At 53.5% G+C, this 14,266-nt stretch overlaps 1 pseudogene; it reads right to left on the bottom strand.

Annotated features, from left to right (window-relative positions):
• Window positions 1-2,009: 2,009 nt before the first annotated feature.
• Window positions 2,010-10,947, bottom strand: LOC132511219 (large ribosomal subunit protein eL31-like; annotated as a pseudogene).
• Between the last annotated feature and the right edge of the window lie 3,319 nt (window positions 10,948-14,266).

The raw sequence follows: 14,266 nt of genomic DNA, 5'->3' as shown, positions 1-14,266 counted from the left end.
TAAGCAAAGCTGCAGCATCAATGCAGCAACAGTGATTGCTCTAATGATACTTTCATTATTCCACCTTTTCAGTTTCAGGAGGAAATTATTAGCCACTGGTTCCTGGTTAACTTGAAAACACACCAGAGGCTGGACGCGGAAAGTGAGCATCTAACTGTCTGGCCTGGGAAGGGATGGGGGGCAACGGAGAGACTTTGACATCAGACAGACCTGAGTCAGAATACTGGCTCTGCCACTGCTAGCTGAGTGGCTTCTCAGCTGAACCTCTCTGAGCCTTGCATTCCTCATGTATAAAATGGGGTGATTCCACCCACACTGCAAGGTTGTAAGAGTGAAAAAGTGACACTGGTAGTATAAGGCCAGTGCAGTCACACTGAGTCAGTCCAGTTAAAGGACTCCAGCTGTTTGCAGTCAGGTGCTGGAAAATGTTAAAACAGAGTTTTGCTTCCAAGTTTCTATTTAGAGGGCTGGAAAATCTAAAGTTATAGAGAATTTTTTAAAATTTTTATTGGAGGGCTTCCCTGGTGGCGCAGTGGTTGAGAGTCCGCCTGCCGATGCAGGGGACACGGGTTCGTGCCCCGGTCCGAGAGGATCCCACATGCCGCGGAGCGGCTGGGCCCGTGAGCCATGGCCGCTGAGCCTGCGCGTCCGGAGCCTGTGCTCCGCAACGGGAGAGGCCACAACAGTGAGAGGCCCGCGTACCGCAAAACAAAAACAAAAATTATTGGAGTATAGAGAATTTTTTTAAGGTCAAAGGCCTGAAGGAGTGAAGGAGAATCCCTTCTTCCAGGACCTCTGTTCCGTGAGGTCCTTGCCACTGCCCCCAGTGCAGACCAGGCTCCTGGGGGCAATAATCTGCCTCTGGCCTCTGGGGCTGGCCCTGGACCACACCTCCATGAATATGAGGGGCCTTCAGAGGAACCTGATGCTTCTGGCCTGCTTCCAGCTTCCCTGGGGCAGCCTCAGTGATTACACTATCCATATGGTAGGACACAGCTGGGCTGGGGTCACATCCATCAGAGCACTGCCTCAGGCAGCTTGTGTGTGATTGTGACTCCCCTGTAAAGGGCAGGCAGCAAAGCCCAGGAATCCCCAGGGGAAGCTGGGAAAACGGCTGTCCCTAAACCGGCTGGGCCTGCACTTCTTGGATCTAGGTTTGGATTATTTGTATCAGTACAGCTAGGAATTTTCCAGAGTCACCTTCCTTCCCCCTCCCCGCCCCCCACCCCTTCCAGAGAATTGAGTGTATTTTGTTGACAGCTTGTTCTCTCAAATGGCATTGCATTTAGTAACACTTTTGGCTGTTGTGATTTTTGTTGTCGCTGTTATTCCAAATCTTATTACTCTAACTTGTCTCCCTTCCCAGCTGAGGAAATGGTGACCAGGTGAGTAAATGTTCCAAGACCACTGTTTTGTGTATTACGGGCAACCAAGAAAGAACGGGAATGTGCTTGAAGGCAGAACCCCAGAGGCCAGGGGGGTAGAGAGGGGTTCGCGAACTTAGATCCCCAGCCCTGCTTTCAGCACGGGAGGGCCGCTTGCAAATAACTTCTTTCGAAAACAACTACTTTAAAATCGAGACTGAAGGATTCGTTATAAGTCGGGTGAGTTTTAACGAAGGAGCCAATAGAGTCTGCGAGCCTCGGAAGGGCCTCTGAGCGCGGCAAGGAGGCGCCAGATTGAGGGCGATTTAAAAGGACTAAATGGGACTTAGACCCCATGGCGGTGAGGAGGAATGGGACCCCCGGCCCCTGCCCGGCCTCCTGCACTCACTGAGCACCTGGCGACGGGACAGCGCTTTTGGGATCCGAGTACCTGTTGCACAGGACTGCTCTCCTACTGCTCCAGAAGCTTCAGGCTCGGCGTCAAGCCCCTCCCACCCCTCCGCCCCCGCCTTGCTCCCAGTTCCAAACCGGAGCCAATCAGTGCTCGGCGACGCCGGGCAGGGAAACCAATCGATTACTCCTGCTTTTTACTCAAGACTAGAAGTAGAGCGTCGTGCACTCGATCGGTGGCAGGTCCCTGGCCCGAGGCAGAGACCTTGTTAAGTTGGAGGACCTTGCTAGGTGGTTGCCTCATGCGTGTCTGGGAGGTCGAGGTTCCTTCGCGTGGAAGGAAATTGTCCATGAACAGTTCAGATCCGAGAAGAACACTATCCCAGGCCCTCTCCCTACCTCGCGGTGTGGCTTCGGGCCGGTGATCTATTCTCTCTGGGTCTTATAAAATGTATGAGTGGGACAAAAACGGTCTCTACAGTCCCTCGTTTATCCTGGCCCAGCAAACCCGGGATCAGCGCCTGTGTGTTTCTGGATGATGTCAGTGGTCTCACCCTGGCCAGGGACATCTGAAGCTTTTTTTTGGGTGGGGGGGCGGGTGTCTATAACTTTATTGAACAAGCACAGTTAGTTCTCATCCACATTAACTGTCTGTAGATTTTTGAAAGTGGGAACAGGTACATAGGTAACCAATGCATAGAGCTTGTTTGGTGAATCTTCATCTTCATTATGTTTGCTGGACAACCACACACAGAGATGGCATGGGGCCTTCCTTATTCCTTTGGCGCAGACAGCTTTGTTGAGCCTAGTGTCAATGCGTACATCTGGAGTCCCCATCTCCTTCGTGGCAAATGTCCGGATTTCTTTGAGTGCCTGAGGGGCACACTTCTTGAAACCCGCTCCATGGATGTGCTTGTGAATGTTGATAGTGTATTCTCTGGCCACCACCTAGTTGATGGCGGACCAGCCCTTCTTCTCCCCACCCTTCTTTGCAGGAGCCATCCTGCCAGGCCAGGGTTGGAAAGCTGAAGCTTTTTGAGCAGTAACAGACACTGCAGCCAGGTTTTCCCCAGTTCAGCTTTCTGGGGCTGGAAATTGCTTTTCCCCATCTGTTCATCTTTAAAAAACCTCTGACATTGGCCCTCCCTTACCTTGCTATGTGACCTGGGACAAATTACAGCCCCATCTCTGGGCCTGTAGCCCTATCTGTAAAATAAATTCAGAACGCCCGAGACCCTAAGGTTCTCCCCCGTCATGTCATTTTCATAACACTGCCAATACATCCTACAACTGGATAAACCGAGATTGGGACCAGTGGCTGGATCAGGGGGGCAGTCATTTCACCGAGACTCTCCCCGGGGCGATCCTGAGCCACTGGCCCTCAGGAGCCCGCCTTTCCTCAGTCCATGCTACCCACGCTGAGTAAAGCAAGACAAGCCTCCTTCACTGGCAAATATTTGTGGAGCTCCTACTGTGTAGTACTACTGTAGGAGAAGCCAAGCTGGTTCCTGACCTGAGAAAACTCAGGGCCTTGGGGTTGAGAGAGACAGACCAAGGTAGAGAGGAGAGACCCGCAGAGTGACATCTGCCACAAGACCAGGGAGCCTGGGCAGAGGAGAGGACCCGGCACATGCTGCCCGGCTGGAGGTGTTGGAACTAGGACATTTCAGGAGAAAGGGGATCTTCAAGCCTGACTAGGAAGGGTGTTCCAGGTGGGTGGAATCAGAAATTCGAGGAGGCCAAAACAGTGAGGAGGTGGAACCCTGGGACTGCCTGCGGAGTGGATGTGGCCAGAGATGAATTAGTGGGGTGTGACAGGTGCCTTAAATGCAAGTTCAGGGGATGGGGCATTGTGTCTAGATGGAGTCATGTTTAGTGGGAGCCCTGGGTTTCATCCTGGCCCTGGGATGGGGAGGGGGGCACCTGTCAGGGTTCCCGCACCACCTGCACGCTAGCCCTCCCAGAGCCACAAGTTGCCGCCCATCCCAAGCGCCTCCCCTCAGCCTTTGTCCACTCAGTCCGGGGGCTGCAGTCCGACAGGGACGCCCTACGACCGGCCCCCGGAGGCGCTGGGGACGGTTCGACTTCAGGGAGGCGGCTCTGCTCCCGTGACGTGTGTAATCTGAACCCTATGAAGGGTCATTTATACGGTTCCTCGAAGTCTGTAACTTTCCTCGCGGTCACCAGGTCAGCTCTGCCGAGTGCCTTGCCTCCCTCCCCTGGAACAGCCCTTCCACATCTCCATTTCCCTTCAAGAGATGCCCTTATCTTTCTTTCTGATCGGGGGCGGGTAGCGGAGGCTGCATACCTGGGCCTGCGAATGCCAGACATCTGTCGCAGAGAACACCGGAGTCAGCGTCTACACTGGAATTCCAAGCGAACCGGATGGAGGCTCAAGGAGGGTTGACCAGGACTCGCCTTCAGCCGTCGGCTCCGCGGTTCTGGAACACCAGCTTTCCCAGGCTAGCTCGGCTCTGGCTCCCTCCCCGTCTCCTTCCCCCTCAGCAGGGACCTCAAACTCGGGCCCTATCCTCTGAGCACTGGCCCCAAGCCCCACACAGCCTCTGGGGCTTGAGGCCCGGGTCCAGGAGCTCGGCTCCGTCCGGACCGTCCCTCCGCCTGGCTTCCCACCCTAAAGCTCGCGACGGGGGAGTTGGGCGCTCACAGCCCCTACTGGGCTTAGGCCTGCACCTCCAGGGCGCTGTCCATCCCATGGTGCTGAAGTTCCCCAAGGCCTCCGCCCCCTAGGAGAAGACGCGTCCCCTGTTCAGGATCCGACCCGAACTCCAGGGCATGTTCACACTGGTCCAATAACCCGCATGGGTCATCGTCTGCCTCAACAATTCAGACCATCACCGGTTTGAACTGGAGGCACGCAGGAGCTCCGAGCTTGCCTGAGAGAATGTCCATGACCTGACCAGACCCAGGGACCGCGGGAGAGGTGGGCAAAACTCGAATCTCATACTCCGTCCTGCGGCTGCTAGGAACTCACACATTATGGACATAGTCCCTGCCCACTCCAAACCTGTCTTGTGAATTGTTTGGTGAGACTGGGAAGGCTCCCTCAGTTTTCACGGACTCAACCCCCTTACAAACATCCAAGCTGTGCAGACTTTGCTACCTGCAAAGCAGGAGAGAAAAATCCCTAGAATTCCTCGCATGTACCTTTCACACAGTGAATATGCCCTCCTTCGACTCTGGGTGACCCCCAGCTCGTGTGGGCGTCCCCATTCCGTGCCCCCCGAAGACTGGGCAAGGAGGAAGCTGCCAGCTGTTCCCAATGTAGAGTACCGTATCTCCCGGTCCAGACTTTTTGCCCTTGAGGGTGTAGGTCGCAATGGTGGTAATTCTGGGAAGCCCAAAGAAGCTGGGGCTAGTTCAGAAATCAGGGCTCAGACGGTTGAATGAAGAGCCAGCACGCCGGGCTCGTGCACTCCAGCGAGCCCTGGGAGGGCCCTGCCGCACCTGCGTTTCCGCTGTGCCCCTGCACGGTCTTCCAGGACCGCACGCAGCTCGGGGCCTTCTTACACCTTCTGATCTTCAGCCCAGGGCACGGTGTGAAACCAGATAGTGGAGGCAGAAGTCTGCAGCGCAGGGCCTGCGGGTGCTGTCCAGCACGTTCCAGGGGAGCCGAGCCTGCGGAAAGCGCCCGGCACTACCTCCCAGCGGAGGCTGACCCGGGTTGCCGGCGCTCGGGCTGGGAGTGGCGCGCGCCCTAGGGTCACGCAGCTCTGCACGGAGCCGGCAGCGCTCCGGAGGCCTAGGCGGGAACCGGCACGTAGAACCGCCGGCTTCGAGGGCAGGGGCGGCAGCAGCGCGGCGCCGTGGGTTTCCGGCAAGCGAGTGTGGAACGTTTCCTGCGAGAAAGCAGAACCGAAGCCAGCCGAGGACTCCACAAGCGGCCGCTGGTCCACAGGTTCTCCGAGGCGCCATTGCGCAGCTGCTTCCCGGACAGCTCTGGGAGTGTCGAAATCCAGTGAGAAGACTTGCACGTCACCGCCCCCAACTCTGATCTGCTATAAAATGAAAATGCAGAGCCTCTTGTTCAAAAATTAAGAATTTCAAGACGGCGACAGCAGAACATTAAACCAAGTGCTGCCCCTGTGCAACTATACAAGTCCCATGCCCTTGAAGGCGGCCCTGCCCCTACCCATCCCACATGGGATTCATTAAATAAACTTTACCCTTCAAGGTTAACTGTGGGGTTACTTACTACAGCAGAACCACGGCCACCCCCGTCCTCTGTTGCCACAATAAGAGAAGAGTCAGGGCAGATTGATCTACCCATCCCACAGGCATCCATGGGGAGCTGTTATCAGAGGTGGGGAGGTGAGCTATCTATGCAGCTTTGCTCAATCTCAGCTTCTATCTGTAGCTCTGACACCCTCATCTGTTCCCAGGGCATGGGTGAGCCAGGGCCAGGGAGTCACTTCCTGAAGGAAGTGGTTAGGATGGGGTCTTTAGGGGACTTGCTGACACATTCTCAATTTCTTGTCTCAGTTTCCCTATGACACCTAAGAGTAGTTCAGATTAAATGAGGTTGCACATGACAGTAGTGTCCTGGAAGTCTCCTGAAGGGGACTGTTAAAAACAAGACAAATGGAGTCACTTATGCTTAACCCCACATCGCCCAACTGAGACTTAACTTAGATTCATCTCTCCCCAAAACGGAATCTTAAAGTCAGTCAGGAATTGCCTAACCAGCACTAGTTAAGTAATCTGCCTCATTCTGAACGACCCCTACTGTTCTGTAAAGGAAAGTGCCCTTGCCACAGCCAATCTGCTTTTCTGTCTAGTGTAACTTCCTTGTTCCCGCTCGCTCTGCCTATACAAGTCCTTCATTTTGTACAGCTCCTCGGAGCTCCTTTCCATCTGCTAGGTTGGATGCTGCCCAATTCATGAATCATTGAATAAAGCCAATAAGATCTTTAAAATTTACTCAGGTGAATTTGTTTTTTTTATCAGAGCTAAAGGTCTGGGCAATGGGTATAGGGTGGACCTAAAGAATTGTTTTTCAACTCTTTGAATGCGATTTTATTGTGCTCCGCACAACTGAAAAATAAATATGGGGAAAGACAGACTAAAGTTAAGGGGAAGGACTTTCAAACTGTAAACGGTACAGGACTGTTGGGGGAGCAGGGACAGCAGAGGGCGCTGCTGTGCAAACACACCCGTAAGAGGAGGCGCCCGCAGGCACACACTTTTTCTCACACCGTCTCTACCCCGCAAATCTACACAGAAACACACTCCTTACCCCCTGAACCGTGCCTCCCCCCATATTCCCTATCTTACAGGTACTTCAGAGATCAAGGAGTTAGAACTCCTGACTCAGATTCTTTTTTAAAAAAAAATATACTTATTTTGGGCTGCTCTGGGTCTTCATTGCTGCGCGCGGGCTTTCTCTAGTTGCAGCGAGCGGGGGCTACTCTTCGTTCAAGTGTGTAGACAGTGGCTTCTCTTATTGCAGAGCACGGGCTCTAGGCGCGCGGGCTTCAGTAGTTGTGGCACGCGGGTTCAGTAGTTATGGCTCGTGGGCTCTAGAGCGTGGGCTCTAGAACACAGGCTCTGTACTTGTGGCACCCGGGCTTAGTTGCTCCGCGGCATGTGGGATCTTCCCGGACCAGGGCTCGAACCCGTGTCCCCTGCATTGGCAGGCGGATTCTTAACCACTGCGCCACAGGGAAGCCCTGACTCAGATTCTTTAACTGGCCTCTGGGGGTCCCTTGGACCCTCACCCCACCTCCAAACTATTTTCATAAACTGAAGGTAGTTTTTCTCAATGAGGAGCTGGGGAAAGGATCTGGGACCCCTGGTTTCCTTCCCCAGTCTGTGGCCCTGCCTCTCCAGCGGGGAGATATTCTCTTCAGTGTTATTTACAATGGAAAGTAAGCTGATGGCACAAGCCGTGTACATTGCAGAACCACAAAATGACAGTTGCAGAGGCTGTGAGGTAACATGGACTCATGTTGACACCGGAAGGTGAAGGTTAAAAAGCAGGACTATGTCAATAGTGCTTTGCATATAGATTAAGTTTGAAAGAGAAGTTGGAAAAATAAAACAGATGGATTAAGGTGGGGGTGATTGACTATTTTCTTTAAAATATTTTTTCTTAAAAATACATTAAGATGGGCTTCCCTGGTGGTGCAGTGGTTAAGAATCCGCCTGCCAATGTAGGGGACACAGGTTTGAGCCCTGGTCGGGGAAGATCCCACATGCCGTGGAGCAGCTAAGCCCGTGCACCACAACTACTGAGCCTGCGCTCTAGAGCCTGGGAGCCACAACTACTGAGCCCTTGTGCCACAACTACTGAAGCCCGCGTGCTTAGTGCCTGTGCTCCTCAACAAGAGAAGCCTCCGCAATGAGAAGCCTGTGCACCGCAATGAAGAGTAGCTCCTGCTCGTCGAAACTAGAGAAAGCCCGTGCACAGCAACGAAGACCCAATGCAGCCAAAAATAAATAAACAAAATAAATAAATTTTTAAAAAATATGTTAAACTGTAAAATGGTTACCTCTGGGAGATAAGGTTATCTGCAATTTTTCCCCCTGCTTCTTTCCAAATATTCTACAATGAGTAGGTATTATCTGGATAACCAGAGAAAAAGAAGTTAACAGACACACAAACCCTTAAAAGAGCCTGTTCTCTCCGTGTTCCCATACCATTTAACTGAGGAGGGAATTTTCGCTTTCCCCCCCGCCCCCCAAGGCAGCCTATGTGGCTCTTGCCTTTTCTCCCCACCTGGTTCCACCCTCATCACCCTCTTTAGAGCTCCTTCCACCACAAACCAGAATATATATAAATACTGCATTGGAAAACCCAAAGCAGCTCTGACCCCGGCCTCCTGCTGGTGTGATCCGGCTCCTGTGGCTGAGAGGGGAGGGACAGCCGTGGGGGGGTTTTCCTGAACTCTCTACGGGGCGGGAACAGACATATGGCATCTCCACTGCTGGATTATTCCATGCTTCTTGCTGCTACTATTATTTCAAAATGTTCAGGGGTAGAAGTTTCCACAAACCTCTCTGCTAAGGAGGCCCCAATCCTGCCCCCATGATAGCTCCTCTCTGTTCCCCCCTTCCTGCTCCCCCGGGGTTCTCTCTACAGGCCAGAGAAATAGGGTGGGTGTGACGACCAGGGAAGAGGGACTGCAGCTTCCACAGATGCTGGCTGGAGAGGTGCTTTCTCGTCTCTGCTAGATTATGGCAGAGATCCAGGTTCCGGAATGGTGGAGCCCACTTTGCACGTGCTCCCCCCCTTTTTTTAAAAATTTATTTATTTTATCTATTTATTTTTGGCTGCGTTGGGTCTTCGTTGCTGTGCACGGCCTTTCTCTAGTTGCGGTGAGCAGGGGCTACTCTACATTGCAGTGCACAGGCTTCTCATTGCGGTAGCTACTCTTGCTGCAGAGCACGGGCTCTAGAGCGCAGGCTCAGTAGTTGTGGCGCACGGGCTTAGCTGCTCCGCAGCATATAGGATATTCCAGGACCAGGGATCGAACCTGTGTCCCCTGCATTGGCAGGTGGATTCCTAACCACTGTGCCACCAGGGAAGCCCCTGCATGTGCTCCCTTTGCATGTAGGTTTAATCTCAATATCCAGGGACACGAAAGCTGGAGTCTCTGCAAACGTTTCCCTGTTAATTGAAGGGGACTCTGCAGGTGCAGAAAGCAAGGGGAGATGGAGGCTGGGGGCTCCAATGGGAGGAAGGTGTGTGTGGTGGGGGGATGAGATGGCATGGAAAGAGAATGGGGGCGGGGCAGGAGACTAGGGTTCCAATCCCAGCTCTGCTCTTTCCTTGCTGGGTAACATGGATGAGTCACTACGCTCTCTGAGCCTCAGCTCCCTCTTCCATAACTCAAGGTAGCTGAGGATCCCTGTCTCTTTCAATGGCCGAGTTACTCTGAGAATATTTCCTGGCCTATAAAATCAGGATCTTGGGCTTCCCTGGTGGCGCAGTGGTTGAGAGTCCGCCTGCCGATGCAGGCGACACGGGTTCGTGCCCCGGTCCGGGAAGATCCCACATGCTGCAGAGCGGCTGGGCCCGTGAGCCATGGCCGCTGAGCCTGCGCGTCCGGAGCCTGTGCTCTGCAATGGGAGAGGCCACAACAGTGAGAGGCCCGCGTATCACCAAAAAAAAAAAAAAAAAATCAGGATCTTGATATCTACCCCTTATCAAAGGAAAGATCAGGGGACTTCCCTGGTGGCACAGTGGTTAAGAATCCACCTGCCAATGCAGGGGACATGTTTGAGCCCTGGTCCGGGAAGATCCCACATGCTGCAGAGCAACTAAGCCCGTGTGCCACAACTACTAAGCCTGCACTCTTAACCCGTGAGCCACAACTAGTAAGCCTGTGCACCACAACTACTGAAGCCCGTGTGCCTAGAAGCCCATGCTCTGCAACAAGAGAAGCCTCAAGAGAAGCCTGAAATAATAAGCCTGTGCACTGCAACGAAGAGTAGCCTCCACTCACCACAACTAGAGAAAGCCCGCGCGCAGCAACGAAGACCCAATGCAGCCAAAAATAAATAAATTTGTTAAAAAAAAAAAAAAGGAAAGGTTAGTCCAACTTTCTAATCCCAACATACCAGTCTGCTCTCTCTGGGGCCAAGTACCTCTCCAGCCTCATCCCTGAGCACTCTCCCTCTCACCCCACCTCTATGCCTTCTCTCAGTCTGTTTCCTTTGCCTGGATTTCCCTTCCCTTTTCGTGTTAACATCTGTGTGTCTTCTAATACTCAGCTTGAGACTCATTTTCTCCAGGAAGCCTCCCCCTCCCCCCGCCCTCAGCTCCCCACCCACTGGCTGAGCCAGATGCCAGTCCTCTGGGCTCCTGTAACATCATGGGCATCTGCTATTCCTACCCGTAACAGTTATACTTAACAGCTGAGGTTTATTGAGCACTTGCTAAGTGCCTGGGCCTCCACCAGGCCCTTTACCCAGCATTATCTAGCTGAATCCTGACCATACATGTGAGGGAGGCGTTGTCTTCATCCCCATTTTCCTGATCAGGACACTGAGCTTGAAGGAGGGAAGGGTGAGTGTGAGGTGGGGATGTGAATCCAGGGCAGTGTTGCTCCAAAACCTATTCTAAGCTTCTGCCTTCTCTCCATCTGCCCACCTCACCCCCTGATCACAGACCTGGTAGTCTCCTGTTAAGGGATATGTCCTAGGCCTTCCTCTGACCTATGAACACCAGGAATGCAGCGTCTTGCTCCCCTGTGTCTCCACCCCAAGCCCAGCAGAGTCCCAGGAGAGGCTGAATCCGAATCTCAGCTTTTTGGGTCCCTGCAGTTGGGGCTTCCCTCCTTGTCCCTCAGCCTTCCTCACCCCTCCCTAGGTCTTGGGAGACCAAGAGGAGCCTGGATGTGCCAGGGCCCCTCCTGGGCCTAGCTCAGTGACCGCTTCCACTCAATGTCACATCCATGCCTGCCTAGGGTCATGTTCAATCCAGGTGAAAGGACATCTACTTAGACAGAGGTCATGATGAAGTGTGCTCATGTGCCCAGGCCCCTGGTCAGCCCTCCTCAGGCTTCAGTCACTTGAGTTCTCACAATGAATCATGAGAATCAGAAACCTATAAGGGGGACTTCCCTGGTGGTCCAGTGGTTAAGACTTCGCCTTCCAATGCAGTGGGTGCGGGTTCGATCCCTGGTTGGGGAACTAAGATCCCATGTGCCTCGCAGCCAAAAAAACAAAATATAAAACAGAAGCAATATTGTAATAAATTCAATGAAGATTTAAAAATGGTCCACGTCAAAAAGAAAAGAAAAGAAAAGAATAGAAAGAAACATATGAGGAAGATAGGGGTGTGATTTTTATTTCACAGATGAAGAAAACCAAGGTTTGGCTGATGTCACAAAGCAAGTGGGTAGAGCCACAGGTGATCCAGGGTTGTCTGATCTCAAAGCCCTGCAGCTCCCCGAGCGCCTCCCTCCTGTTCCAGACAGGGCCATGGCGTGAAAAGCCTCAGAGGAGGAGAACTGTGATTCATTTCTGCCTCCGCAATGGCCCAGTGGCTACACCCAAGGCACCAGGAGGCTGGTTGTGAAAGTCTGGGCTGGGCAGCCTCTGGCCCAGTAACTGTTTATTGGCAGAGGTCAGCAGGGCAGGGTTATCATCACCACTTTATAGGTGGGGAAGTTGCCATCAGAGAGGAGTAAGAAAGTTGCCCTAGGTCATCCCTGAGTCAAAGGAAGAGCAGGGACTTGAACACAGGAAGCTCAGGGACCCTGTGTGGAGTAAGAGGAAGGAGGCTGTAGCAGGGCTGGGACAGCTGGGCCTGGGCTGGCAGCTTTATGGGCCCCATTGAGACATAGCAGGGCCCATCCCTGATCTAATGATCCCTGCTGTAATGAGGGGTCATGTCCCCTCCAGGGAAACTAGGCCCAGGGTGACTAGATAGTGACAGGTGACAAGTTTACGGCAGGCAGGACAGGGGTCCAGGCTGGGAGATAAGGCTGGGTGACCTTGGTAACACAAAGTAACCTGCCTTTTGTAACCTTGGAATCAGAGATGATGGATAGAGCAGGAGCTACGCCCCTTGACTTCCCGCGTCGCAATGTGCAGTCTCGGTGGTACCCGTGATTAAGACGCATCCTTGAGGAAGCGCCCGTTCTTAACCTCCTCCCCCTCCCCATGCCTCAGAAGGAACACCACACAGGGGCCTGGTTCTCCTCCCCCAGCTCATTGGCCCAAAACATAGTAGGGGCTGCGCTGATGGGAAGGGAGAGGATTACTTAGAAACCAGCTTCCTCTTCCTCTTCCCAAAGGGACTTTGAAGTGACTCTAAGGTCACCAGTCAATAGCCCCTTAACCCCACCAAAGGTTTCTAAGTCTCTCTCCTGCCTGTAAGGGGGGCTGGCTTGGGGTTACAGGGACCCCTGAAGTAGACTTCATTCCCAGGAACGGGCTTCCTCCCCACTCAATTCCCCAGTCCTAAAAGATATATTTTTACAGCCTTGTGAACACAAATCGACTCCACCAGAAAAGATCCCGGGGTGTGGAATCCCTCCCCTGACTGTCCAAGTCCCAGGCTGTTGATGCAATTCTAACGCAGCACAGACAATAGGACCCTAAGCCTGATGTGGCTTCCCCCGCTCTCCTCTCTGGAGGATCAAAGCTGCTCCTTGAGGCTGTGTGATCCTGGGCCAGAAGGTGGGGGGCAGTCAGCCAGGACTCTAAGCAGGGAGGAAGCCCCTTTGCCCAGATAGTTCTGGAGGAGGCAATCCCTCCTCGGAGGTCTCTTGCCTAAGTTCAGAGGCCCGTGGGTGCTGAGAGGTTGGCAGAGGATGAGGAAGTGACTAGACCAGAAAACTGGGGCTTCCTGTTGAAGGAGGGGGCCCAGGCCCACCCAAGTCCATATTCCCCACTCAAGTCTGAGTGAGCTTCTCAAACTGCCATGGAAGTCCCCACCCCATGTGGGACACACAGTACCTAGAGCCATGAAGGGGTCTATAGAGGCATTGTAGCAGGCGAGCCAAGTCCAGGAGAGGGAGCATCCTTCGTGAGACAAGAGGCAGCTTCCTCTCATGGAGGCCCCCAGCCCCATTTCCCTAAATGCTAGGGCCTCCTCCAAGGCAAGTTTTCTTTCCCTGAACTCCTCTGAAGATTCTGGCAGATGAGAAAAGGAGAGATCCATTCAGACCCCAGTCTCTTCTCTTCCCATCTTATCTCTGCGGTCGGGGGGGGGGGGTGGTGGTGCGCTCAACAGGACCAGCCCCTCTCCTCTGACCCCATTAGTTCCTCTCTCACTGAGCCTCTTTGCAATCCATTACTCAGTTCCGCCCCCTCAGCATCCCCAGCGCTGGCCATCACATACACACTTGCACAGAAATTCATAAGTGTCCTCACTCTGTGTTAGAAGAACAGTCTTTGGGTTTTTTTTTTAAAAAATATAATTCAAATATTTATTTGACTGTGCCGCGTCTTAGTTGCGGCATGTGGGATCTTTAGTTACGGCATGTGAGATCTAGTTCCCTGACTAGGGCTCGAACCCCAGCCCCCTGCACTGGGAGCACAGAGTCTTAGCCATTGGACCACGGGGCAGTACCTGGGTTGCTTAGAAATTAAGTTTGGAGCAGCCTGGGAGGGAACAGAAAAAGAGATAAGACCCAGAGAATCAGCCGTCACTGCCTGAGACAGAAAAGCAAGCCCTCTTTCTGGGGACACCGGATTCAAGAAACACCATCGCACATCCCTCAACTCCGTCATCCCTCCGACGCTATCTCCATTCCCCGAACCTCCAGCCCCAGCCCATTCCAAGGCCCCCGCGGGCTGCTTCGGAGGCGAGAGGGCTGCGCAGCGGTCCACGCCAAAACGAACCAAGGCAGGAATTCGGGGTCCCCACCCTTGTGTGGATCGAGTATGTTGCAATGTCGCTACCCTGGTCCCAAACCAGAGACCAGGTGTGGGACAGGGGAGGAGCGAGGCAGGTGGGCGCCGCCTCTGCGCTGAAGGACGCGGGTGGGTGAGGGGCCCTCGCGCACCGGTCGGAAGGT

The sequence above is a fragment of the Lagenorhynchus albirostris genome, chromosome 20 (assembly GCF_949774975.1).
Source record: "Lagenorhynchus albirostris chromosome 20, mLagAlb1.1, whole genome shotgun sequence".
Taxonomy (NCBI): domain Eukaryota; kingdom Metazoa; phylum Chordata; class Mammalia; order Artiodactyla; family Delphinidae; genus Lagenorhynchus; species Lagenorhynchus albirostris.
This window is presented reverse-complemented; position numbering and strand designations above follow the sequence as displayed.